At 33.9% G+C, this 25,588-nt stretch overlaps 1 protein-coding gene across 2 annotated transcripts in view; it reads left to right on the top strand.

Moving 5' to 3' along the window:
• whd (carnitine O-palmitoyltransferase whd) overlaps positions 1-25,588 on the top strand; it is a 128,643-nt gene that overhangs the window by 24,139 nt on the left and 78,916 nt on the right. Inside the window, exon 1 of one of the 2 annotated variants that reach the window (XM_035353448.2) lies at positions 10,395-10,527. The exons of the other annotated variant lie outside the window; for it this stretch is intronic. The gene's annotated coding sequence lies outside the window, so the exon portion shown is untranslated. Of the gene's footprint in view, positions 1-10,394; positions 10,528-25,588 lie in introns of those variants that run through there. 2 annotated transcript variants of the gene reach the window in all.

Raw genomic sequence — 25,588 nt, 5'->3', positions numbered from 1 at the left:
TGATTCGCCATGGGCTATTTCGTGGTCACGCAGAAATATAACAGTTCCAATGGCTGCTGCAAACTGTGAACTTAACTGCTAAGTGGTAGACTTCTAGTTACGATTGGCAGTTATTGCCAGATATCGATCTTGAGAAGGAATTTCTATTCGTTTATATCACGCAGACCTCGTTCAAGTATCCTTTCAGGATTCTGAAATTGCTTCTCTAGCGTAGAGCTTTGTCTGTCTGGAAACATTTACACCTCTCACTGCTTCCGTAATTGTCTGTCTTGTTTCTAAACGTCCGATGATTCGCCACTTCACAAATTCTTCCAAAAGATACTTCTGAGCCACAACAAACTGTTTTGAGTCATTGCACATTGAAATCAAGCGCTGTATTGAGATATTCACTTTGCGCAAAGTGCTTAATTCACATTCAGATGACGCCTTGATTTGCATATCAATACCGTTTGATCACTTTTGATTGAATAATGCTAATTAGGCTTGTTTTTCACATATTTTCTAAAAAAATGGATTACATTGACTGGATATTTCACGGAATACCACTATTTTAGGTACCATTAAAATTGCATACCATTATTTCTAGGTATGTAAAAACAAAACTGGACATGAATGTATACTGAGAATATCTTCACACTGATATTGCAACAGCAACGATCTCTTTTACTTCATACTTTTCTACTGCTACTTTCACTGCATGAACAGGAAGGAGCTCTTTTATTTTTAGTATCTGATATTTATAGAACCTGCTGCGTTTCCGTGTTTCATGTAGGAAAAAGTTTACTTCAGTCTGTCGATTTTGTCTGAAATGTGGTATCATAGGAGATTTTTAATGTAAACATTAAAATTTTCACAAGCGTTAAAGAATTTTTTTTTTTTTTTTTTTTTTTTTTTTGTTGTTATTATCATATCTGCTTTCAAATCGAACTCTTCAAGAATCATGTGTCAGAGAAATCGTTGCACCTGTCGTTGATGATGCACATTAACCACCGACGTGTATGATCAACAGTACCAGTAACTATACTAGAGAACTTTCGGTGCGATAAAATTTAAAATTCCCTTTTTCTTCGTACATGTGACAGTCACAAGCATTTGTACCCTTATTGGGATTCTTGACTTGAAGTTGTCTAACTGAGCGCTATTTCGTATATTATATTTTATTATGAAGATCTGTCTACCACCATGTGTATCATCAGAACGGGCAGTAGGCATTTTTGCCGCCAGGTGCGTTTCTAAATTCTAAAAATTTTTCTGTTCGATGCTTCTAAAAATTTTCATCCCTAAATTCTTTCTTCGGGTGCAGCAATGCCGATTGCACCGGCTCCAGCGTCAGCTTTCTTTGTGTTCTTTACCAATTTAACATATATTTTTGAGAACCTAAGGTTGATGGTTATAATTATCACATTTAAAAGGAAATTCTAGTATATTCCGTATTAAATAAATTATTACTATTATCGTTATTTTGTTCATTAAACAAAGGGAGGTAATTGTATAAGGAAATACTTTAATAAGATACTCCGAAAAGTGAATTACATTGTTGAATTTATTCTGAATGCTTCTGCCAAAGAATGAATAGCATTGCGTGTTAAGGCTTCTTGTATTGCGTGTTAATCTTGCATTCTTGACAAGCATTATTAATGGAAACGAAAAGCCTGACCTTGATGAAGTTTTAAAATGCCTACAGTGAAGGGAAAAAGTATTTGAAGAATACAAATTTATGCAATAATTTTACAGTAAATGATATAAATTAAATTAAATTTTTGCATCACAACTAGTTCAAATTTGCTTATGTAAAAAAGAAAAAATAACTATCATGTAATCACAAAGCCAAAAAACAAAATTATGCAAATTTCCAAGAGAAGAAAAGCGTTTCAACAGCCAATGGAAAAGGTAGAAACTTGACTTCAAGTACTGAAAGTAAAAGAAAAAGAAAAGCAATTTGTTTTAGAACATTCTATTAATCTTATCAGTTAAAATTCCCTTTTTACTTCCTTGTACGAAGTAAAAAGGAAGTATTGTAATCGCGAAAAGTTTCAGGCAGCATATTTCAACGAAAATATCCATTTTGACCGCTATCGAATGCAATTTAACGATGCTTTTGCGTGATATCTGTACGTAAGGACAGAATAAAATACTCTTTTCCTTCAAAAAAATTGTAAAACTGCTTTAAAATTCATTCTGAAGGGAATTTTTCGTGGCGTCTGTACGAACGTATGTACGTTCGTGCGTACGTACATATCTCGCATAACTCAAAAACGATTAGTCTCAGAACGTTGAAATTTTGTATATAGGACTGCTATAACATGCAGATGTGCACCTCGTATTTTGGTTGCAATCGGCCGCACCAAACGTATATAAATATATTTATATATATATCCACTTTATTACCCGGCTCAGTGATCTCAGTTTCTTTACTCTTATATGCTTTTAAATTGTGCATTTTTAGCTTTAAAAAATGATTGAATTATGTTGTTTTTATCTTCCGGTTAAGGAATTTATGCCTTTAGTAAATCTGTGTGCAATATTTTTAGAATTATCAGCAATTTTAAAGTTGTTTAATTGCCGCTAAGCCTGTTTTTAATGGCGGCCATTGATGTTTACATTTGAAACAGGAGACTAGTAGATTTGTTGCCAATCTAGAGAAACTTAGCTTCGCAACAAGAAAGATAACGCCTTCATTTATTATTGCCAATTAAATCATGCTTAATTCTTTCTGGAATTTTTTCGACGAAATAAGCGTTTGAAATTTACTTCGTAATTTTTAATATAGATATTTTGAGTTTTTATGTATTTCTGCCTTCTCGCGAAGTGAGAACTGAATTAATTAAATGAGAAATACTCAATCGTCTGTGAAAAACTGTTTCTTTTTTGTTTTGTTTGCTTAATTTCTTTTATTCATAGTTCTAGCTTTATTATAGTATTTGAATAGAACATGTGGCAACGATTAGATAATTCTTTAAATGATATACATTTTGTGCATTCTGAGTTATAATATGAATGAAATATAATACTGTTAAGTAAACCTAGCGCCAGAGTGTCGCTATGGTAAACAAAGTGAATTTTAAAGAATGCATTTATTCTATTGTGGTTTATGCGTTGTCGGCGAAGTAGTTTTAATTCAATCGAATAAGTTTAAATAAAATGCAAGAAAAAATGCGTATAATTTAATATTCCGTACAAGGAAGTCATGTGGTGTACACATCAGATTTTTTATTATTAAAAATTTATTATTTTGAAGTCTGTGGAAAGCAGAATGAGTTGAATGAATATTGCTTGATAGAATTGTACATTTAAGAGGCGGTGGGAATGTTGTGGTATGAGGTAGTATGAGCTAGAATGAAACTGGTAATTTGACTAGAATTGAGGGAATTTTGAATGCGAGAAACAAAATTTTTTTTTTCCATATTTAGATTCTTCGACTCAAATTATGCCAAAGTGCCAAGTTCTGTAAAATTTGCACAAGTTGTTTTTAAAAAATTAGTTCTCAAAATTTTAGCTCCTCCATGTTAATTGAATTTACATATTTGTTAATTATTTCTTTTTTTGTTAAACTTACTTCATTTGTTCTTTCGCATTTCGAAATTTAAGTTCAATCGAAATAAAATCCACAGATACTTCCTGATTTATTTTTTCAATTTGTAGTTTTTAGTAATTTTTATAAATTTTTCAAAAACATTTTGTATTATAAACGACAAAAATTTTACTATCATCTTGAAGTAGGTGTATTTCTAGTCACACCTGCAAAAAATTAGAGTTTTTTATTCAAAATTTCCAAAGATAAACACTGGGTGGGGAATGGGGCAGTTCTATAGCTCTCGTTCTACTAATTGACGATATCTCTTGTTCTCGCCAATTGACGAAATTCAAATTGCGTTTTTCATGTTTCAAAAGCGCGAGTTAGGATATATATTAAATTTATCGACTCAAATTATGCATAGATTTTAAGTTTTGTAAAATTTGGTGCGAAATTTACGGAGAAATTAAAAAAGTTATTTTGGCGTATTTTTTTTAGTTTTCTTCAAGAATAATTTACTTAGCGAAATTCTTGATTTATAGAAACCTATTGGAATGAACCTAAATTTCGAAATGTGAAAGGAAGAATCAAATAAGTTTAAAAAAAAAAAGATATATTAATAAATATATATCAAATTGAATTAACACTGAGGAGCTAAAATTTTTAGAGCTAATTTTTTAAAAACTACTCTCGCGATTTTTACAAAACTTGGCAGTTTGGCATCATTTTAGTCGTAGAATTGAAAAATGGAAAAATTGGCATGTCATATAAGAAAAAGTCCGATTTTGTGTCAAAATGCCTATATTAGAACAATGCTATATATAAATCTAATATATATCCTAAATCATATATAAATCTAATATATATCCTAAATCATATATAAATCTAATATTTATCCTAAATCATGCTTTCGAGATATGAAAAACGCAATTTGAATTTCGTCAATCGGCCCAGTAGAACGGGAGATATAATATTCTTCCATTTTTTTTTTCGCAGTGTACGTGAACTTATGTACTGGCGCGTTTTGAAATTTGGCATATTTATAATAAGTTATAATAACGCCAAATGTGGTTTACGCAGTTTGTTAAAATTATTTGAAAGAATGAACGAAAGATTTTTTTTTTTTTTTTTTTTCTGAGAAAAGTGAAAGGAAAATAGATTGCTATAAATTAAGAAGTTCGCCAAGTGAATTATTCTTGGTGCAGAGGGAAAAAATGCGCCAAGATAAATTTTAAAATTTCTCTACAAATTTCTCACAAAAAATTTATAGAATTTAATATCTAAGCATAATTTGAGTCACAGAATCGAAATATGGAAAAAAATGCTGATTTGCTAATGAAACGTTACATATTAAATTTTTCTATCACTCCTACTGAAGCTTTAATCAATACAAACTGAGAATCAATGATGAAGAAAAAGAATGTTATCTTCTTTAAAAATAACTGTCCAAGCGAGCCAGGAATTATCTCAGTTTTACGCACGACAGAAATTCAAAAGACGAGTAAAAACATTTCTTCTTGTCATAAATTTCCTTACTGGTTAGACTTGTAGCAAGTGCGAGTTGACGCTTGTTTCTGTCAATTCTAACTCTTCTATCATCGGCACTTTCTGTAGGAGTTCAAGATTTATCTGATCAATATTTTGGCTAGTTAGGAGTTGTGAAGGTACAGCAACCTTTTCTAAACCTTGGACGAACTCTGTTAAGAGAGTCCGATGCCATACGAACAGCATTCTTTCAGGGACACTTAATGCTCTTTGTTTTTGTATAAAAGAAAAGCATAGTAATGCGGAAGTTGGGGCTACCCAAGATACAGAGCTTTAGGCTTGGACTTAGTAGGTCTAGGCAGTAACTAGGTTCTATTTTTGGGTTTATTACTAAACAGTCCAAAAATACATTCATACACTTTTTGGCTAGCGTGATTTATAACAAATCAAAACTGAGCTTGAGAGAGTAATTGCAGAATTTGATAATTTTGGCTTGCATTTAGATGTTAATGTAGTCAAAACCATTCCATAGAGGCTAATATGCACAGAAATAAAATAAGAAGTGCAAAGACGTTTAATGAATTTAACTCAAGCTCATACCTTTTTAATGTTAATAGTAAATTATAAAACTAAATTTAACAAGGAATTATTTTTTTCTTGTTGCTGTATTAAAAACCAATTGTATTATCTTTTAAATACATATATTATTATTATTATTATTATTTTACAAATGGCACGCACTTGCGTATAACGGCATTGGCCACTACTAAGGCCAGAAGTGGTAGCCATTTTATTGTGGAGGCACCTAATAGGCGGACATATATTATTATTATTTATATTTATATTATTATTTACTCGTATATTATATATTATTATTCTGAAGCAATAATATTGATTAAGTAACAGGTTCAGGCCTTATATGCGCTTTAATTCCGCAAAAATGACGACAAATATGAAAGGAGCAAGCACATAGCTATCAAAAAACAGCTCAACCTGTAGATTAGCTAAATTTTGTATTATTTTTCTCCGTTTATAAGTGTGTGCAACTTCAATTTTCAATTCATTCGACTATGGGCATCTGGAAGCCCAAATTTGGAATCTATTTTATTACCTATTTGACATTTTGTAAATCTTTAACGAATTTTTGACAAACTCAACGATTTCAAAGCGAACAGTGGCAACACTGTACGGAAAATAATAATAACAATAATAATCTCTAGAGCGCGAGACTGTGTATCGGAAATTCTAAAGATATGCATTTTTTAAATTATTTTGTGATATTGCTGTTGAATTGAATTTTATGGTTTAAGCGCGAAGAACATGATATTTAATAAATAAATTGAGAGTGGTCGTCTAAGAAAAGTTTTCCTATATTTTGACATTTTTCTATTAGTATTATTTCGTATTTCAAAGAAAAATGGAGGAAAAAACTGATGGAGCTTTAAAAATTTATTTATTTTGTTTTGATTTTATTTAATGGTAAAAATTTAGTCCCCCCTCCCCAGTTCGCAACATCATGCACTACATTTATTTATTAATTAATAAAATTCTCTACGAGGTGTTACATGCTATAACTGAAATCATTAGAATGCAAATTTTCTATTTTTTAAGTAAATACTTTTTATTGCTTTATGAAGGATCGTCGTGTTATGTCTCCAAGAACATCATTCTATCTGCATTTCGTCATGGTACTCTCTGATCGTCTGTATCAATAAGTAACTGAAATACATCACATTCTTTGAGTGAATGCTTTGCTTGTAGTTGAATCAAGACTTCGCTTAATTTTTTTATGTTGAAGTTAAGTTTATTTTTCTTGCAGGTGCTACTTGAATAAATAGGAAATGCATGTCTGAGAGAACGATTCTTCCGTGTGATAAAAAAATAAGGTACTGGAAAGGTGATGATAACAGGTGTTGTAATATTTGCTTTACGAGAAACTGTCAATGTGGCATAGAGAAAAATTGTTATTGAAAAAGAGTGTGGCCTTCAAATCTAGTCACATTTACATATAATTAAAAGTGTTGGACTTTTTAATTCATTCCAGAAATTAATGTTACAGAGATTATAATAAATGATTTTAAAAATTGTGTGCACTGTTAAAACTAGAGGATGTATCTGTTTTACATAAATAGAAAATTGCGGAGTTTCCGAGTTTAATTTTTTGTTTTATTTTTAAAAAATGAAAGATACGGGTGTTATTATTTATATATTGCTTACAGCATTTTCGACACAACAGATGTAGCTGTTGCCCTTTAAGTAAGAAGAAGAAAATTATTGTTTCAAAACAGAATTATACTGCTTCAGAAGCTATGACTATTTCGGTGAAAAAAAACAGCGTGATTATTTCAGAATAGAATTAATACATTACTTAAGAGCTCAAAAAGAAATTTTTCAAAATAGAATTATAACACTGGAAAAGCTAAGTAAATCTGTCAGAAAAAGAAAAGAACTAGTTGAAACACCGAATAGTAATATATCATAACATACCTTTACTTGTATGCGAAAAGTTGACGAACTTTTAATTTAAGTTCGAAAAAAAAAAAAAAAAAAAAAAAAAAAAAAAAAAAATTTCTTCAAAAATGATTCTAATACAACAGAAACAGTCGACATTTTAATCCTAAAAGCTAAAAATTGATTGAAAACCATAATTATAATGCCTCATAAGTTATCTTTACTGCAGGATCAAAAGCATAAAAATATTGTTTCAAATGTGAAAAGCAAAAAAAAGTGTTTCAAAGAAAATTTCAACACCTTAGAAGCAATCAACTCTTCAGCGGTAAGGTAAGTTAATTTTGTGGTTGTTGTTGTGACTAATCTCGCTTGTCGCCTCAGGCAAACAGCGTTTGCAGACAGGTGGGCCCGCGTGTGAGCGCTATGCTAGTGTAACACATATGCCGTTTTTCGAACATTTATAAGTTCCGAATACATAACTAGATTGCATAACATGCGATAAACAAAAACATGGCACACGTCGATGAAAAGTCCGCAGGGTAGATAGCGAAGAGCCAATCGAGACCATTTATGCTACGGATGCAGTCGATAGTCAAGTCCAGATGAATACTTAGTGCAAGTAAGCAATGTGAGTAAACGGTAGTGCGAATTCAGTGGCAAGTAGGTTTAAAAAAATGTCAATATGCAAGACAGATCAATAATAATATAACATTACAAAACAGCAGTAAAGAAACGCATAAACATATAGTACTCAGCAAAAAGTTTTCAGAATCAAAGTACATGGTTTAAACATATGGAGGAACAGTGCAAATATATAGAACAGAATTGATATAAGTATAACATATTCCATTTAGTACAAGGTATAACACATTTTTTGGCATATATATGTCATAACACTGCCCAATTATTGTGATAAAACTGCGTTAAAATTGTAATAAGATGACCTGGTTTAGAGCTGCAACGGACTGGCGTTGGAGAGGACTGCATCATAACTTGAAGACTTTGCTGCGTAGTTAGCAAAATGACACTCGAAAAACACACATAACGGCAAATTCTACACATAATGTCATTCTTATATAATTCACATTATCACTGTGGGTGCGCTATGCACCCTTCAATTTTGTACACATTACGTCTTCTTAAAGGACGAAAATTAGAAAAGTTAATTCTCCATGGATAAAAGACGGCAAGGCGACACAAGCGTCTGGGAAGAACGAAGAGAAAAAGAGAGAGTTGCGACGTAATTACCCTTTTTATACCAAATTCCCTTTCAGATCGCATGAAAAATTAAGGCACAGGATTTTGGATTCAGATTTGATCGGTAAGGGCGCATCAGAACTGCAGGGAGAAACTTTATTGCTGTTATTTTCAGAATGAAAGTGAAGTTAAAGGGCTATTAATATATTATTTGAAAGCAAGATTTTATATTTTACAGATATATATATATATATATATATATATACAGAGAGTCATTGACATTAGTTTAAGTGTCTGAGGACCGCGAGGTGTCTTTTCTATTCGCCCTATTATTATAATCACAGCTTAACACAGGAATTGTGTTATTTTGCACAAGTGGTATTTTTCTAAAGTATTTTTCAGCCAACATGGCCATACAACATTTTATTTCACGCATTTTAAATTCACGGTGGATTGCCGAGTTTCTAATAAACCACGGACAATCCACCGCTTGTCTAAGCATAAAATTTTGCAACACTTATGATTTGTTTAAAGAAGTTTTGCAGGCATATCCCCAGACAGGACAGACATAGGTAAGTATGGGACGCAACATGGTCTTATAAATGAGTATTTTATTATCAGAACACTGTGGCGAGCAGTTAAAGAGGAAATGTCGCTTGTCTGAATCAGAACAAGCCCACGAAATTCATCGTGGCAGGGAGCACAAGATTACGCCTGTCGTTGACAAGAGCTTGAGCACCATATAGATGACAGTACGATTTTTTACAACTCCATCCAAATTTTGAGGAAAAGCACCCCGGGTGTGGGTCCGAGGGTCTCCCACTCCTCTTCTCCTACCACACAAGAGGATCCAAATCCACACTAGAGGACTTTTGGCTGGCTATATATTTAGAGTGCCCAGCTGCAAAGAACTACAGATTTACAGACACCCAAGTCTTCTCCGAGATTCAAACTAAGGCCCTTCTGTATGGCAGTCAGAATCACTAACCACTATCCCGTTTGGGGCGGCAGATTGATTTTAATTAAGGCAATGCACATAGGAGCTAGTTGCCCAGACAGAGATGCCTTGTGAATGAATTTTTCACAGAATTACCTGGTATTTATGTTGTTACACATGTGGAAATCATGTAAATGTCCAGTATTCCTTGGCATTGAAACCTAGTCATTGAGTCCTTAAACGGACATAATGAAGAAATATTTCAAAATTCTATGTATTTTAATGAGAAGCTAATTAAGCTTAATTAAGCTAATAATATTTTAGCGAGGAAACTGAAAGAATTATTTCATAATGTAACTGTACACTACCAATACTTAAATGAGAAAAGCAAAAGAATTGGCTTAAAATATACTATAATACCCCAACAGTTTAATTTTCAATAAACTCTTAGTTCTGCAATTAAAACCTAATACGAGGCGTTGATTTTTTTAACTGCTTTGTTGACGAGAATTTTACATTAGAAGCTGTGAAAACATGAGTCGTAGCTGGCAATAACAGCACTGCTAGAATTGTAAATATACAGCTGTAATATGCATTTTTCTGCCTCTTTTTTCCTTTTCATGCTTTCTTACTGATTTATGTTAGAAACTTTCCAAGCTTAATAATACTTCTGTTGAAGTGAGGTCCTGAATACGAATCTGACAACTTTCTGCTACACGACCGTTATTCAAATGTGAAATTTCAGCTCTTTGAAAGAACAAAAACTTCCGCTTTGATTATCTGTAGATGTATCAATTTTAAAGGAAGTTCCGGCGTAAAAGTGACCCGAATGAAGTAATACTACGTTGTTAAACTGCTTAAACAGATTATAAACAGGAAAGCAGTAGTTTTAGTAGGGATGACGTTCAGAATGAACGAAGGCTGAAGGTGGCTGTTTAAAGAGGTGAGTTTCTGTTGTTTTCGTACTTAAAAAGTTTTTCATTTTATCTCCATTATCATAGAAGGACGAATGCATACTATGTTGGAAATGTGTTTAATTAAATGATAAGTTAACTACTCTTGAACGAAATAACAAACAACTACAAACTAAGCTCTCCTTTCGTTTCCAATAGATTAATTCTATAGGAATATTTTTAAAAGAATAAAATGAATAAAATTATTGCAGTTGATATGCAAAAGTAAAGTTTCATTTCTGAAATAAATCTGAAAAGTATTCTTTCGCCGTGTTATGGATTTATTTTTCGGAAGAAGATTAAAGAAAAATCATATATCTTTTTAGCTAAAGAGTTAAAAGAGTTCTTTCAAAATAAAATAGTTTGTTGTTTTTATAGTTTTGTTTTGAACAGACTTGTTTGCTTTTCTCGTTGAAATTTTAGAAAACTTAAACATTTTAATTTTTTCATAATTAATTGATAAATTATTTGACACATAATTTTTAATATTTATAAATATATCTTAAAAACACATACCTCTTTATTGATTTTTTTTCCAACTTCTCAACGAAAGCTCTGAGATGTTGAGAAAAAAGTTTTCACACTTATTTGTCGGGCTAATTATAGATTACAGCATACTGCAGGACTTGCTGTGTTACATACAGGCTTGTTACCTTTTCTTTAGGGAAAATTTTCTTATTTCTTTATGTTAGATATGTTGCAGGCGTGTAATGAATATAAAGCTCTGATTTGAATTAATTTATATTAAACAGAGCTGTCCAAGGTTATAGAAATGTGAGCGTCCTTCAGAGTATTAATTCCTATACTCCTTTTTGTGTTGTTAACTTAGTGTCTTTATTTACACTTATTAGCTTTGGCTATTGTATATGTAGTGATAACTTGCTAAAAGATGGTGAAAATGTTGATGTTAGGGTAACAATCGGAAATTTTCAGAAAAGGAAGTTACGAGTTATGAAGAAATTTTAATCTACTGTTGTCAAAATGCATTTTATTTTTTCTAATATTATTTCAAAATACTCTTTTTGGAGGTTAAAAACCCCGCCTAAAGTTCACACACACACACACACACACAAAAAAAAAAAAAAAAAAAAAAAAAAAAAAAAAAAAAAGGAGCTTATACGCGCTGGTGCCTCCACGCTAATTTCAAGCATATCTAGTCTTTTAACACATCGTCAGGCAATGAAACTGACGACTTCCTTATCTGTGTGGTTAATTCTTCTTTTCTACTCGTCTTGTTTAATCCTCACGCCTATTCTTTTTACAATATACACTCATGTCCATAAATTAAAGATAATGCAAAATCAGGCAAAAGAAGAGTTAGAAGCAAAGCAAATTTGACTTATTTGTAAAGCTTATTTATTAAACAAAAGGTAAAGAGCAAAAGAAGATGCTATATGTTTGATATTATTAAAAAAATTAGCAATTTTTTCTCCCTGGAGCAAATTAAAAAAAAAAAAAAAAAAAAAAAAAAAAAACCCTATTTACAAAAAAAAAAAAGAATATTACATGGTTAGTATGATTGTTAATACGTTGTATGTCTCCCAGACGATGCAATACAGTGCGTAAAAAGCCTAGGTATGCTGAGGATCAAATTATCGATCTGATCTTGGGGGATATTACACCACTCAAAAAGCAATGCTCTCCGAAGTTCCGGTAGACATGTAGGAGAAGGTTGACGGGCTGCAACTCGTCGGCCAAGCATTTCCCACACGTGCTCTACTAGATTCAAGTCCGGGGCGAATGCTGGCCAGTCCATACGGGTGATATCCTCCGAATGAAGGCATTCGCTTACGATGTTTGCACGGTGAGGACGGGCGTTGTCATCCATAAACACAAATTGTGCGCCCATGGCTCCCCGAAACAAACGTGCATGTTGTTCCAAAATGACGTCCCGATAGATTTGGCTTGTCATGGTTCCAATTTGAACATGCAGGTCAGTTCTGGAAGCCAGAATAATTCCACCCCAAACGAGCACTCCTGCACCACCGTAACGGTCTCGTTCAATGATGTTTTCTTGGTGGTAACGGGTACCTGGAGCTATCCATATGAAAGTCCGGCGAGAATCAGACTGCAAGCTAAACCTGGACTCGTCGGAAAACATCACACAAGCCCACTGTTGCAGTGTCCACAATGCATGCTCTCTACTCTAGGCTAACCGCCGGCGACAGTGAGTTGCAGTAAGCGGAACGCATCTGACAGGTCTACGAGCACATAGAAGCAATCTGCCCTAAGCGTCTGTACACGGTCTGCCTTGAAATTGTCGTATCAGTGGCTGAAGAGAGCTGACGAGACAGGTCTGAGGCTGTGCTCCGCCTGTTTCTTTTGGCAGTAACTACCAAATACCGGTCCTCATTCGGCGTTGTAACTCTGGGGCGATCTGTGCTGTAACGTCTACTCACATTACCCTCATCTTGGAATCGTTGCCAAAGCCTGGAGAGGACACTCTGGGCAATTCCAAGTTCGTCTGATACTTCCAGTTGGGTACGCCCACATTCCAGACTGCCGATAATTCTACCACGTAAAAAATCATCCAAATGCGTCCTTTGTGTCATAACTATTCGGTTATTGCACTGAAATGCTTATAAAGCGCCTGCGAACAATTTTACTCCTTTGCCTATATTCCTCATATATCACTCTCTTACACTCTCGTCATCGTGACGTACCATCGGTGTCATATGGTTACTTCCTGAAATTTGCATATGATTCTCGAAGATGTGTGTAGTGATTTTACAGGTGATATATTTATTTTAGAGTTCGATTTCCGCGTGACTCCGAATTATCCTTAATTTATGGACATGAGTGTAAGTACACTCACTCCATATCAGCGTATAGTGAATCATTAAAAAAGGTATCTGTACTTCTCAACACTATTTTGCGACGAATGTTGTTAACGTTTTTCAATCAACATGATAAATAAAGCATGTTTCTAATGCGAGCTTAGAATCTTGTCTCAATATAACTGTACTTTATCGTCTGCATTAAAAATGAAACTAATGGTAAAGAAAATCTGAAAAATTTCAGATTTCAAATTACATCCAAAGGAGCTTTTTTTTTTTTTTAACATTTTGTGTGTTACCTTTAGTTATTAAATATCATGGTCCTCGCACTTAAACCATAAAATTCAATTCAAGAGCAATATCGCAAAATAATTTTAAATTGAGCATATCTTTAGAATTCCGATACACAGTCTCACGCGCTGGAGATAAGAATTTTTTTTTTCTTTTCCGACGTTGCCATTGCTTGCTTTGAAATCCACGAGTTTGTTAATCGAAAATTCGTTAAAGTTTTACAAAATATGAAATCAATAATAAAACAAATTCCAAATTTCAAATTTGGGCATCCAGATGCCCATATTCGCAGTAGGATTACGTCATTCAAAATTGAATGGCTCTAGGTACCGTTGTTTTATCACAATGCGAGAAACATACATACATTTATGGATATTCTTCATTATTTAATTTCTTCAAATGTAATGCAGGGGGATAACATTTGGTGGGAACAGTTTGAAAGTGAAACGGACGCTCAAAGTGATTCGACGCAAAATCGCAAAACGAAAAGAGTAGTCTCTCAGAGACAAAGCCCTCCTTTGGACATCTCCTGCAACATACAGATTTTAATCACTGGTACGCTTCTTTTCAAATTTATCTAAACTCTAATATTGGATGGGTGCTGCTAGTTTCAATTCACTTGGAAGAAATATGAAATATTTTTTCCAAGAGCTGTATGCAAACCATATATAGGGACACAGCCGGATTCAGACTTGATAAGGCCCTAAGATATTTGAGATATGGAGCCCTTTATAAGTCCAGATATCATATGTCAGGGCCGTGCCCCCAAGAAAGCGGGAAGCTCTATGCTATAGTTTGTGTAGCTTATACCTAAATACTGCACTGTATAGGAAAAAGAAAGAGGTTAGCTCCGTCTTAAATAACTTAAACAATTTGGTGTTCTTTGATAGCATAAGCCAGTATCCAAATTCCTGACGCCGACGAGTGGTAAGATGGATGAAGACCGATAGTTTGGTCCGGGGTTCGAACCCTGGCGAACAGGCTGGCTTCATGGAAGTTTTCGTGGTTTTTTTCATGTGTAACATGTATATGAGGCAGTTCTCTTAGAGAGTCTTCCACGAAGGCATCCCTTCCCATAGGCTGATAACTCAAGAGTGTTTTGCGATAATCAAATAAACCGAACTCTGACACACTTGGAGCTAATTATCGCTCATCCGTAGGTAACGACAAAGACTTGAAAAGCTTACAAAATAAACTTTTTATTATTTCAGAACCTTGGACAAAAAATGCACGTCTCGTACTTAACAAAGGCAGCGCCAAACACTTGTGGCGAGATAACTTAAAAGTAGCAGTCATATTCAAATTAAAACTAAATCTAGTAGTCGAAGACTACACAAATTATTTAACGCAAAGTTTGCTCAAACTGCTCACCGGCGTAACAATTTAAATGTCAGCAATTATGGGCAATGCAAAGCCGAAGACTATAATCTTATTTGAACTAAAGAAATCTTCTAACATGGCCTTGAGAGGCAGAACACGCTTTGACTTAATCCAAAAACCTCGCCTTAAATACACCGCTGGCCTCCCAAATTGCAACAACAAGAAAGACAAGAGATATCACAACAAAATTTATTTAATAGATAACATGTTGACCAAATATCAAGTGATTAAATTTATAGACTTCTGTGAAGTGTGGTTCCTTCCAGAATCAGTAGCAAGTGTAGCCGCCATTGTTGATGATCACCGCTGCCACACGCCTCGGCATTGATTCAAAGAGACTCTGGATGTGTTCTTGGGGTACAACAGACCAAGCAGCTTCCACACGTTGCCAAAGTTGATTTGGTGTGGCAGCTTGGGATGTAATCTGGGTCAATCGTTTAGCAACCATGGACTACATGTTTTCTATCGGCGAAAGATCCGGAGACTGAGCAGGCCAGAGAAGCAATTCAATCTGGCGATTGACGAAGAACCCTTGGACAATGCGTGCCCCGTGTGGTCGCGCATTATCCTGTTGAAATATGGCAGTGGGCAAGCCCTGAAGGTAAGGAAGGACAACTGGCTCCAACATCTCGGAGATGTAACGCTGGCTGTTTAAAGTACCGGTAATGCGTATTAGAGGAGTGCGAGAGTGATATACAATACCGCCCCATACCATAATACCCGGTGCAGGACCAGTGTGGCGGTGCATAACGCAGATGTTCAGCGTCCTCTCTCCACGGTGTCTCCAGACTCGAATCCGATCATCGTGGTATTGCAGACAGAAGCGTGATTCGTCAGTAAAGACAATTTCATTCCATTCTGCCGTCCACATCCTTCTTTCATCTCACCATTGGCTTCGGAGACGTCTGTGGTTTTGCCTCAAGGGTAGACGAAGCAATGGACGTCTTGCAGACAGACCACTCTGCTGTAAACGGCATCGAATGTTACGCGCAGACACTGGATGATGCGTTATACAGATTGAATGTGCTGTGCTATTGTTCGTGATGTGACTGAGCGATCAATCACTGCGATGCGCACAATATTCCTGTCATCACGTGAAGTGGTGCACTGAGGTGGATGCGTTTGAACACGAAGGTCTTCGTACCCTCCTGCATCCAACGGTCACATATCCGCATTACACTTGTTTGGTTTCGTCCAACACGACTACCGATTTCCTTGAAAGATAATCCACACTCTCGGTAGGTCACTATCCTTCCTCTGTCGAACTCGGATAGATGATCAAACGATGATCAAACACAATTGCCGAACTTGAAATCGTCGAAAACTCGATCCTTAAATAGCGCTTTGAAGAGGCGCCACAGGCACGTGTGATGTGCATCTGCGTTGAAATTCTAATCATTTGCATATCTCACCTCCGCTAATGCATGTTGTAAATTTCATGTTATTTGCATGCTTCCGTCAGGGTGTTGCATTTACGATGGCCAGCAGTGTAGTATTGAACTTGATTTGCATTCTGGTAGGAGAACAGAAGGGAGAAGCGAGAGTACGCACCTGAATCATAAAAACTAGTTAGATTAAGATAATGGAAAGTTATAAACTGAAACTTTTCGTTGTTAAATAAAAGCGAAAATTCCATTTTTCATTAATTTATGAGGAAATAATATGACGGCAAAGTTGTTTTTCCTTCCAGTTTTACTCTGAAATTTTGAAAGCTCGTTGTGCTTAAGATTGTTTCAAATTTTAAATTAGAATCTGTATTCGGAGATTAGAATGATTTTTTTTTAAATTTTATGATTTTTACATTTTTAATTAATTTATTTTTTTCTATTTATTTATTTTATCGTTGACTTTAAAAAACTTTTATTCAAATTTCAAGAATCAGTTGTTAACGATGATAAATTTCAGATTACGTTCTGAACAAGTCAAGACTGTAGCCTTAGGTATTCAGATTATGATTTTATTTATGAGTTTCGTTTCGCTCATTAAAGATTAAAAACTGAAATAAATATGCGAACGCCTTAAATATTATAAGATGTATTTCAAAATGATAGGCAAAATACTTGTATGCCGTTTTTATTTCAATAAAGTTCAAGATATAGAATTCAGAATCTTTGGAACTCTTCTCTGGTTTACGTATACATAAATATTAGTATTCCTGATCATAGGAAAAATGAAAATCAGTTTCAGTTTTAGTTTAGATTTAAATCTGAATCACCCTTCCCCCCCCCCCATATATACATTTCTTTGCGATTTTTTTTTTTTCCCAGGTACTAAATGGGTAAGATATCGTTTAATTTTGAAAGTGTCAATAGCATTTCTGTTTATCACGATCTCGCAGTATTCCCACAGAGCTAAAAGAAAAGTCAGTAACCTTTCTTTCGTAATATTTCGGAAGAGCTAAATTGGAAAGAATATAACGTGTACTTCCTGTATCATTCTGTTTGTATTCATTTCATAACATTCCTGAAAATTTTAAGTCGATCATGGAAATATTCATGAAAGGCTAAAATCGAAGAAAATATAACAAAGAAATCTTTGAACGAATGATTCGAACCAGGTTAGTAATATTGTAAGATTGCTATTCATCTGGAAACCGAAGTTAAGGCCTGTAGACCCTATTAGAAAAGCTAGCCATTTATCTCTATGTCTTAAAAATTCACGGATACAGGAGAGGATTTTAAAATAACCTTTTTAATTTGGAAGTGAGCCATAAGGCACGTCTTGTGTTGCAGACTAACCGCCACTTGTGACAGTTCTGTAACATGCAATTAAATTCAAACGTGGGTAAAGTAGTTTAAGACAACACATTCAGTAAAATAAGCTATAAGCTGGCTCAATTATCTTACCGCCATGTAAACTTAATAATATATCGGCTAGCGAGAGAATACTAAAGACGGAATTATCACTTTTAGATACAGCTGGCGAGGATTTCTAATAGCAGATGGAAGTCCTAGATGCTGTCGCTCTATAAGATTCAGAACACTCAGCTGAAATACTTTCAAATCTAATTTTCGTTCTGGTGAGGAATACGGAAGGAAGATGTTACAGTGAAGATCAAAATCATAATAATTGGTTAAGGGACGTAACATACTTTGCAATATATTACGATAAAATCCTCTTTGATGAAACTTAGTAACTTGTTCATAAAAATTATTGCTTGGGATACATTACGAATTAAATATATTTTATATCATTTCAATTAGATTCGTTATTTAAAAAAATTTTTAATTTAAATTATTAAGAAAATACGTTCTGAAACTATTTTTATTACATTATTAATATATGTATATTGCTTTTAAATCGCGCAGTTCTTTAAAAATTACAGACTGGTTGAGTTTGGTGATAAGATAAAAATCTTATGTTTTGCCGAACGGCAGAGTGGTATGTAAACTGATTATTTGCAACACCGCGTGGATGTAAAATTCAAGATTTTATGTTTCGCTCGGTGGTAACAAAGCTAACGTAACAAATACAGTGCTGTAACATTTTTTGAAGGATTCTAAGGATATTTTTTAACGTTAAAAGACCTATTAGATTTATATATAACTGTTTTTGTATTTTTTCACAGCATAGTTTTCATTCATCTTTTAATTAGTTACTATTAAAAATTAATATTTGAGATTTAATAGAGAAACTGAAATGCATTATATTCAATTTTATAGAGTAACAGTTAAGCGTTCCGGGTGGGAAAATCTTCAAAATTTGAAAGCTAACTTTATACAAAATATTTGCTTTTATAAGGTGTCAATGGAATAGTTTTCTTTCCTTTTTCCAACAAAATGCTACTTGAAAAGTCGTTCTGAACAAAACTTATTGAAGAGAAAATTGTGATAGTAGCAGATTTTTCCTTTGTTCAAACTTCATGTTGCATTATTCGTTACATTAATCAAATTTGAAGTTTTTTCTATCGCTAATTAAAATGTTTGCTCAAAAAATTCCTCAAAATAAAAAAAGTATAAAAACGACCTTTTTTAAAAAATAAATAATTTTTTTTTTTTTACGAATTTAATACTTTTTTCTTACCAGCATTAAAACATATTTTGCAAGTAGTGAGAAAAAGTTATTGAGATAATCTAAATAATTACATTTTGCAATGTCTTACAAAATTTGGTAGATTATAAAGTTTTGAAATTTGTTGAAATGTTTGAAGTGCTTTGAAATTTATATCGTATTACAGCTGACCTGAAATAATTACATCTGACCTTAATACTTCATCATCTTCGTGTTTGCAAAAAATTAGAATTTGCACTTTTACCGAGTTCTTCCGCATTCTTTAACGTCACTCTGAAGTTCTAAACATCTTTCTGCACATTTATTACTGCCTTTGAGCAGATCGTTGGAGGTTTCTTTTCTGAAAAGGAAAGTTTCGTAAAATTTTTATTATCACTTGGCTAGAGATAGTGGTGTTTTAATTTTGCAAAGAAAATAAATTCATGACGAAACGAGGAAATTGTTTTTAAAAGTGTAACTTCAGTATGAGAGCATTCCAAAATTCCTATCTTCGTCATTTGCTATAATTTTCCATTCTGTTTAAATAGCTAATTCGAAGACCTCTGAAGCAATTTTAATAGGAATTATTGTCAAGGACGTAAAATTTATCTTTGAAATATACTCGTATAACTGAATATAAATCTCTTTTTTTTTTAACTGCCCGAGGAGGCTCAAACACAGTTTAGTTTTGAAGTAAATTAAATACATGATTAATTTTCTATCTCGAGCATTTCTTCAGACAGTGGCTCGGCTCTGCTGCCTAGACCGTCATCAGATGATGTTGTCTCATTTTTATAGTTCTCTCCTCCACGTTTCTGGAAAATCCTGAAATCAGTTAGTATTAAATAAGGGAATAGTGAATAATAATCTGTTGCCAGTCTTTTTTAAGAAAAAGCTTGAATACATTTTATACCTGAACAGCTTAATGACGTAATTTCCTAATTGTTGTTTGGTACAAAATGTTTGGTTGGATACACCAAACATTTTGTACCAAACAACAATTAGGAAAATGCTTGGTTGGATGTTTAAAATGAGATTCTCTTTTCCTCAAAAAAGTCTGAAAGGTTTCAGATTTTAAATTACGTCCAAAGGGGCATTTTTTTAACGTCTTGTGTATTACCTTTGTTTATTAAACATCATGTTCTTTGCACTTAAACCATCAAATTCAGTTCAACAGCAATGTCGCAAAATAATTTTAAAATGAGCATGTCCTTAGAATTTCCGATACACATTTCCGTGCGCTGGAGATAAAAAGGTTCCCCCCCCCGGTAGAATGTTGGTTGCCATTGCTCGCTTTTAAATCGTTGCTTTTGTTAATCAAAACTTCGTTAAAGTTTTATAAGGTATTTCTCCCGCCTTCCTAGCGTGCCTTCGTAGTGTAGTAGTTCTGCAAGCTGGGACGGTATTCCAGAGGTCCGTGGTTCGGTTCCCGGCGAAGGCGTTTGCTCATTTTTCATCTTGCCTGCTTTCGAAATAACCTAATGTCTCTACAGTTTTACAAATATAAAATCGATAATAAAACTAATTTCAAATTTGGGCTTTCAGATGCCCATATTCGCAGTAGGATTACTGGCTCTAGGTACCGTTGTTTTATCACAATGCGAGAAACATTCATACATTTATGCAAGTTCTTCATTATTTAATTTCTTCAAATATAATACAGGGCGATAGTATTTGATGGCAACGATTTGAAAAGTAACACACCATTTATAGGGTTCCGCCACAAAATCGCAAAAAGAAAACAATAGTCCTTCAGGAACAAAGCCTCTTTGGGGAGGCTTAAAAAAAAATTCAGTTTCAAATTTTTGAGAAAGATTTTGGTTTTAATTTCAACAGTTTTGTTTGGGATATTATTTGTATTAAATTAATTTATAAAAATTTAAAATATAATAAAAATTTCTTTTATATTGCAACATTTTTCTGATCCGGAAGCATATTTCAGCATACCACTGGACATTTTTCTCGATGATATGGGATTGATATCATGGGATTGATAATATATTGTTTTAAAATTTATATCATATCATTTATGAAGAAATGAACAAAATCCGAAGTAAATATCTTTAATCCAGAATTAGCATTGCTTGAAAGAGTTCTTCACTTTGTTGCTATTGAAAGCGCAGAGCTTAAGTGACAATTAATGAATCCATGGATTTAAGAAATTAGTAACTTCTTATCTCCATATTTGAATCACTTCCAAATTTGCGTAAAAGAGACATAAATTATTTACACGTTTTACATATTTCATTTCTTCCATCCAAAAAAGAAAAAAAAAAAGATGTGAAAATCCAGTTTTTTATCTTTGAAATTCATACCGATAACAATATGGTTTTATGATGAGCTAAAAAAATAAAAATCAATTTTCTTAACTATGCCAATATTACTGATTATATGTGACTAAAAATTAAAATAGGAAAGGGATTACTAAAATGGCAGATATTTTTAGATGAAACTGTCAAAGAGAAATTTAAATGGATTATTGAATATAACTATTTTTATCTGTCATTTTTAGCCCAAAGGACCATTAGCTCAGAAGGGCTATTAGTCTCAATACGACATTTTGTGGAGTTTCACTGTAAACGGTGAATCACTTCTTAGATTGTTGCCACCAAATATTATCGTACTCCAGTTGGTTGTGGGTGACCCCGCGCGCTCCTGGGGTGGCAATGATTACAGAGAAATCTTTAAAATCTGGTCATCTTGCGAATGGCGGGCCCGAGGCGATGAGCATACCATACTTCGATTGGCGACCCTCTTGGGGAACTTCTACTCACGACACCTTCCTGCTTTAATATGGCAGCTTTTCAGTTGGGATTGCTCCGTGTAGTACCGGATAGGCGGCCCACATAACATAAGATGTGTACCACAAAGCATAACCAAAAAAAAAAAAAAGTATTTTTATGTATCCTTAATATATTTTTTTATCCTTCAATCTGAATATAGGGAAAATTTCCCCTGTAATTTTATACAGTAACCAAGAATGTGGTGTTAATTTTCTTTCAAGATCTCCCGATCTATGTAATTTTGTGAGATTACCTTCAACTCTTTAAGTTTTAATTAAAAATTTCGACTTCATTAGGATTTGAGGCTGCTAACAATGATGGATTTAAAACTCTGTTATATTTAGTAGTAGTGGAATAATTAAAGAAGAAAAAGAAAAGATAAAAACATCTCCACACATAAACCCAGATTTGTGGAATTCATCCAGGTCAAACGGTAAATAAATTTTAGATTTATGATATTTGTGAATTTTTTATTGCTACGAATTTTGAAATCGGCATTTTTTTCCCTCAGTGTACTTTTAGACGTTCATATAACTATATAAAGTGGATTGGATAGCAAGGACATTCTGAATTAACAAATGGAAAATATTTAACGTTTTAATCAATTAACATTATTGCTATAATTATCAAGAGTGGAATCTTGGAATGAATGATGTTTGCATATGGCAAAACACAGGAGGGCTATTTGTCTAAGGAAAGGAAACTGGTTTGTATACACGTTACACTTAAGAAAAACGACGAAAAGCAATTTTGCAGCCAGTCCGTTCCTCCAGCAGAACTCCCAATATGCAGCAGATTAAGCCATTCGGCCAGTGCCTGATAGTGACAGTGCATTGATAGTGCCTGAAGCCAATAGTGATTTTCTTTATAAAAGGAAGATAATATGGATGCAAGAAGGACAGTAAGTTTTTTTTTTTTTTTTTTTTACTTGAACAGTATTTTAAAATGATGTCCTCCATATAAAAAACTGCTCCAGAGATTGGTACAGATGTTGTTCTGTCTAGTGCCGTTCAACCGGGATAGCGGTTAGCAACGCTGACTACTGTATCGATGGGCCCGAAGAAGACATGGGTGTTTGTAAATGTATGTCATGGGGCACTCTAAATATGCGAAGAACTGAAAGTCCTCTCGAGAGGTTGAAGGTAGGAAAAGGGGTGGGAGACCCTCGGACCCGTCCCTCCAGCTTGTTCTTCATGAAAATTGGAAGCGGAACTTAGCAAAATACAGTGTTCAAGGCTCTTACCAACGACAGGCGCAGTCTTGTTCTCTTTGCCACGATGAATTTCATGGGCTCGTGCTGATGTAACTGTCAGACAAGTGAGATAATTCACAGCAATGTCTAGTGAATATGATGGTCGAAGCAAAACTTCCTATTTAAATTCTATATTTGTAATCGTCTGCTGGATGTTTTATGCCACACATTGGTTTGCTTTGTTATAGAATGATTGACTATTCTTCGCGTGGATGACCACCATGGATACTTAACATGTAAAGTTTAATTTAGACAACTGAGTTACAACACACATCTACAATGATAGATTGACACTTGCTTCATTACAGTTTCAGTTCAATACAAATGTTTTCTTCACATTAATATTTAACCCCTTCGCGCCGACTGTCACGTCTACGTGTCAGCAACGAACACACTCACCTACCGGCCGACACGCAGGCGTGACAGAGCATTTTCCCGTTTACTACCGACTGTCACGTATTTGTGCCAGTGTGCTGGAACGTTTTTCAAACCATAATTTCTGCCACAAGATGGCACTGTATGTCCATATGGTTTCAGATATATGTACATTAGACCTTCTACTCGAAATGAGAGAAGCATGACTCACATACACGTGTTTTTGATTATATAAACAAACGGGGAACTAAATGTTTCCGAATGGCGTGATTTATGACGTCTCTTTAAATCGCACTTTATTCGCACGTGGTAGTTGTTTATTGTAAGTAGAAGTTTTATATGCGCTAAAGCATTGAGTATTTCGGTTTACAGTTTAGTTTTTAGAAAATAATTAGATCTTGTTAGACGTGAATTCTTTCTGTTTTTACCGTTGCAATATCGAAGCGTCGAAAATGTTTAACAGAGCATGAAATAGCAGAAATGATGCAAAATATTTCAGATATTGATTCTGAAATTCTGATATTTTGATATTGATTCTGAAAGATTAACTGAAAGACACTTTCCAAAACTTTGTTCAGAAGAGACTGATAAGAAAATGAGACGACGATGCTTCGTTTGTTCACATTCCCGGAAAAATCCTCCAAAACGGCAAATGAGTTATTACGAGTTCAAGGAATGTAACGTAGGACTGTGTGTAGATCCCTGCTTTCAAATTTTTCATACGAAAAGAGAATTTTAAGTAATATATTTAGTTTTCAGATGTATAATGTTAAAAGTCATAAAATGGTGAGTAATTAAAATAAAATGTGTAAAATATGCATTTAAACAAGAAATAAGGTAATTAAAGTATATATATATAAATATTTATAAAACATAAGCCGTTTAAATACTCTATAGAGCATTATTAAACAATGCGTTGATACTTCGGAAATTTCATGGATTTAGGCTTAGTAGCAAAAAAGGCCCCGGCCCTGGAGAGACGCTCGCGGAAGACACTGCCGGCCTCCGCGAAAAGCCCGCGTTTTCGCTACCCGGCTCGAAGGGGAGAATATAATAAATTCAACTCATTTTGGAATACATGGTTACTGTTTTGAATAATTCTTAAAGTGCCTTTAGAAATTTGTGTTTTGTTTTTATAACAGTTTCTCAAAGTGCCTTTAGGAATTTGTGTTTTGTTTTTATAGCAGTTTCTCGTTTCTTTAAATTCATACTGCACATAAAGTTTGTGGGCAAGTGCAGAGTATTTCGGCTGTTCAATGTGCAAAACTGTTATTTTGATGGTATTTATGCAATCTACATAAGTGACTTTTCGGTGAGCTTTGCATAATATTTAGTTCAAAATTTGCATGAATTACAGGAAAAGCTTTCGTCGTATTCACCAGTTGGCCTCGTTAAAAGTCTTGCTTTGCTGTAAAAAAAATCTGTTCGGAATTTTTATTTTTTAATTACAACTATACGAGAAACATTTTATGAGTTTTCAGTGAGCTTTGTGTATTATTATTCATATTCAGTTCAAAATTTGCATGAATTACAGGAAAAGCTTTCGTCATATTTACCAGTTGGTCTCGTTAACCTTTTAACTGTCATGCCCGAGTTAATCTCGGGCACAGCACTGGTGTTCGAAAATGTCACGCCCGAGTATTACTCGGGGTATTTTTTTTTTTTTTTTTTTTTTTTTTGAGTGCATCGTATTGTTATACCCGAATATATATCGGGAGACGTTTATTTCGGCTTCATTTCTTTGCCAAACCCGACAGTATCTCGGGAAAAGTTAATGTGCGCTCAATTCAATAGATGACAGCACTTTACTGAAGATTTCAAAGGTCAGAGGTTATAAGTTCTTTGGTTCAAAGTGCACCGGATCTTTTTGTTGTAAAATGGCGTCCAGTTCTTTGAAACGTTATATAGATGATTTAGATTCTTCAACCGAAGATGAAAGATGTGTGTCTGATGTGCAGTATTCATGATATTTCCATGGTCAGCCTTTAAAAAAAAAAAAAAAAAAAAAAAAAAAAAAAAAATGAAGATATACTCAAGCCGAAGATTGTTTCTGACAACAGTCTAACTATGGGTGGTGTAGATCGCTGTGATTAGGAAATATCCTTTCATCCAAAAATCCGAAAACGTCAGAAAAAATATTATAAAAAGATATTTTTACATTTACTAGACAAGGTACTTTGGAACTCATATTTACTCTATAAAA

This window comes from Stegodyphus dumicola, chromosome 7, assembly GCF_044657685.1.
Source record: "Stegodyphus dumicola isolate Sdum_Otavi_A_Nest chromosome 7, ASM4465768v1".
Classification (NCBI taxonomy): domain Eukaryota; kingdom Metazoa; phylum Arthropoda; class Arachnida; order Araneae; family Eresidae; genus Stegodyphus; species Stegodyphus dumicola.
The sequence above is the reverse complement of the archived record's forward strand: the minus strand, read 5'-3'. Positions and strand labels throughout refer to the sequence as shown.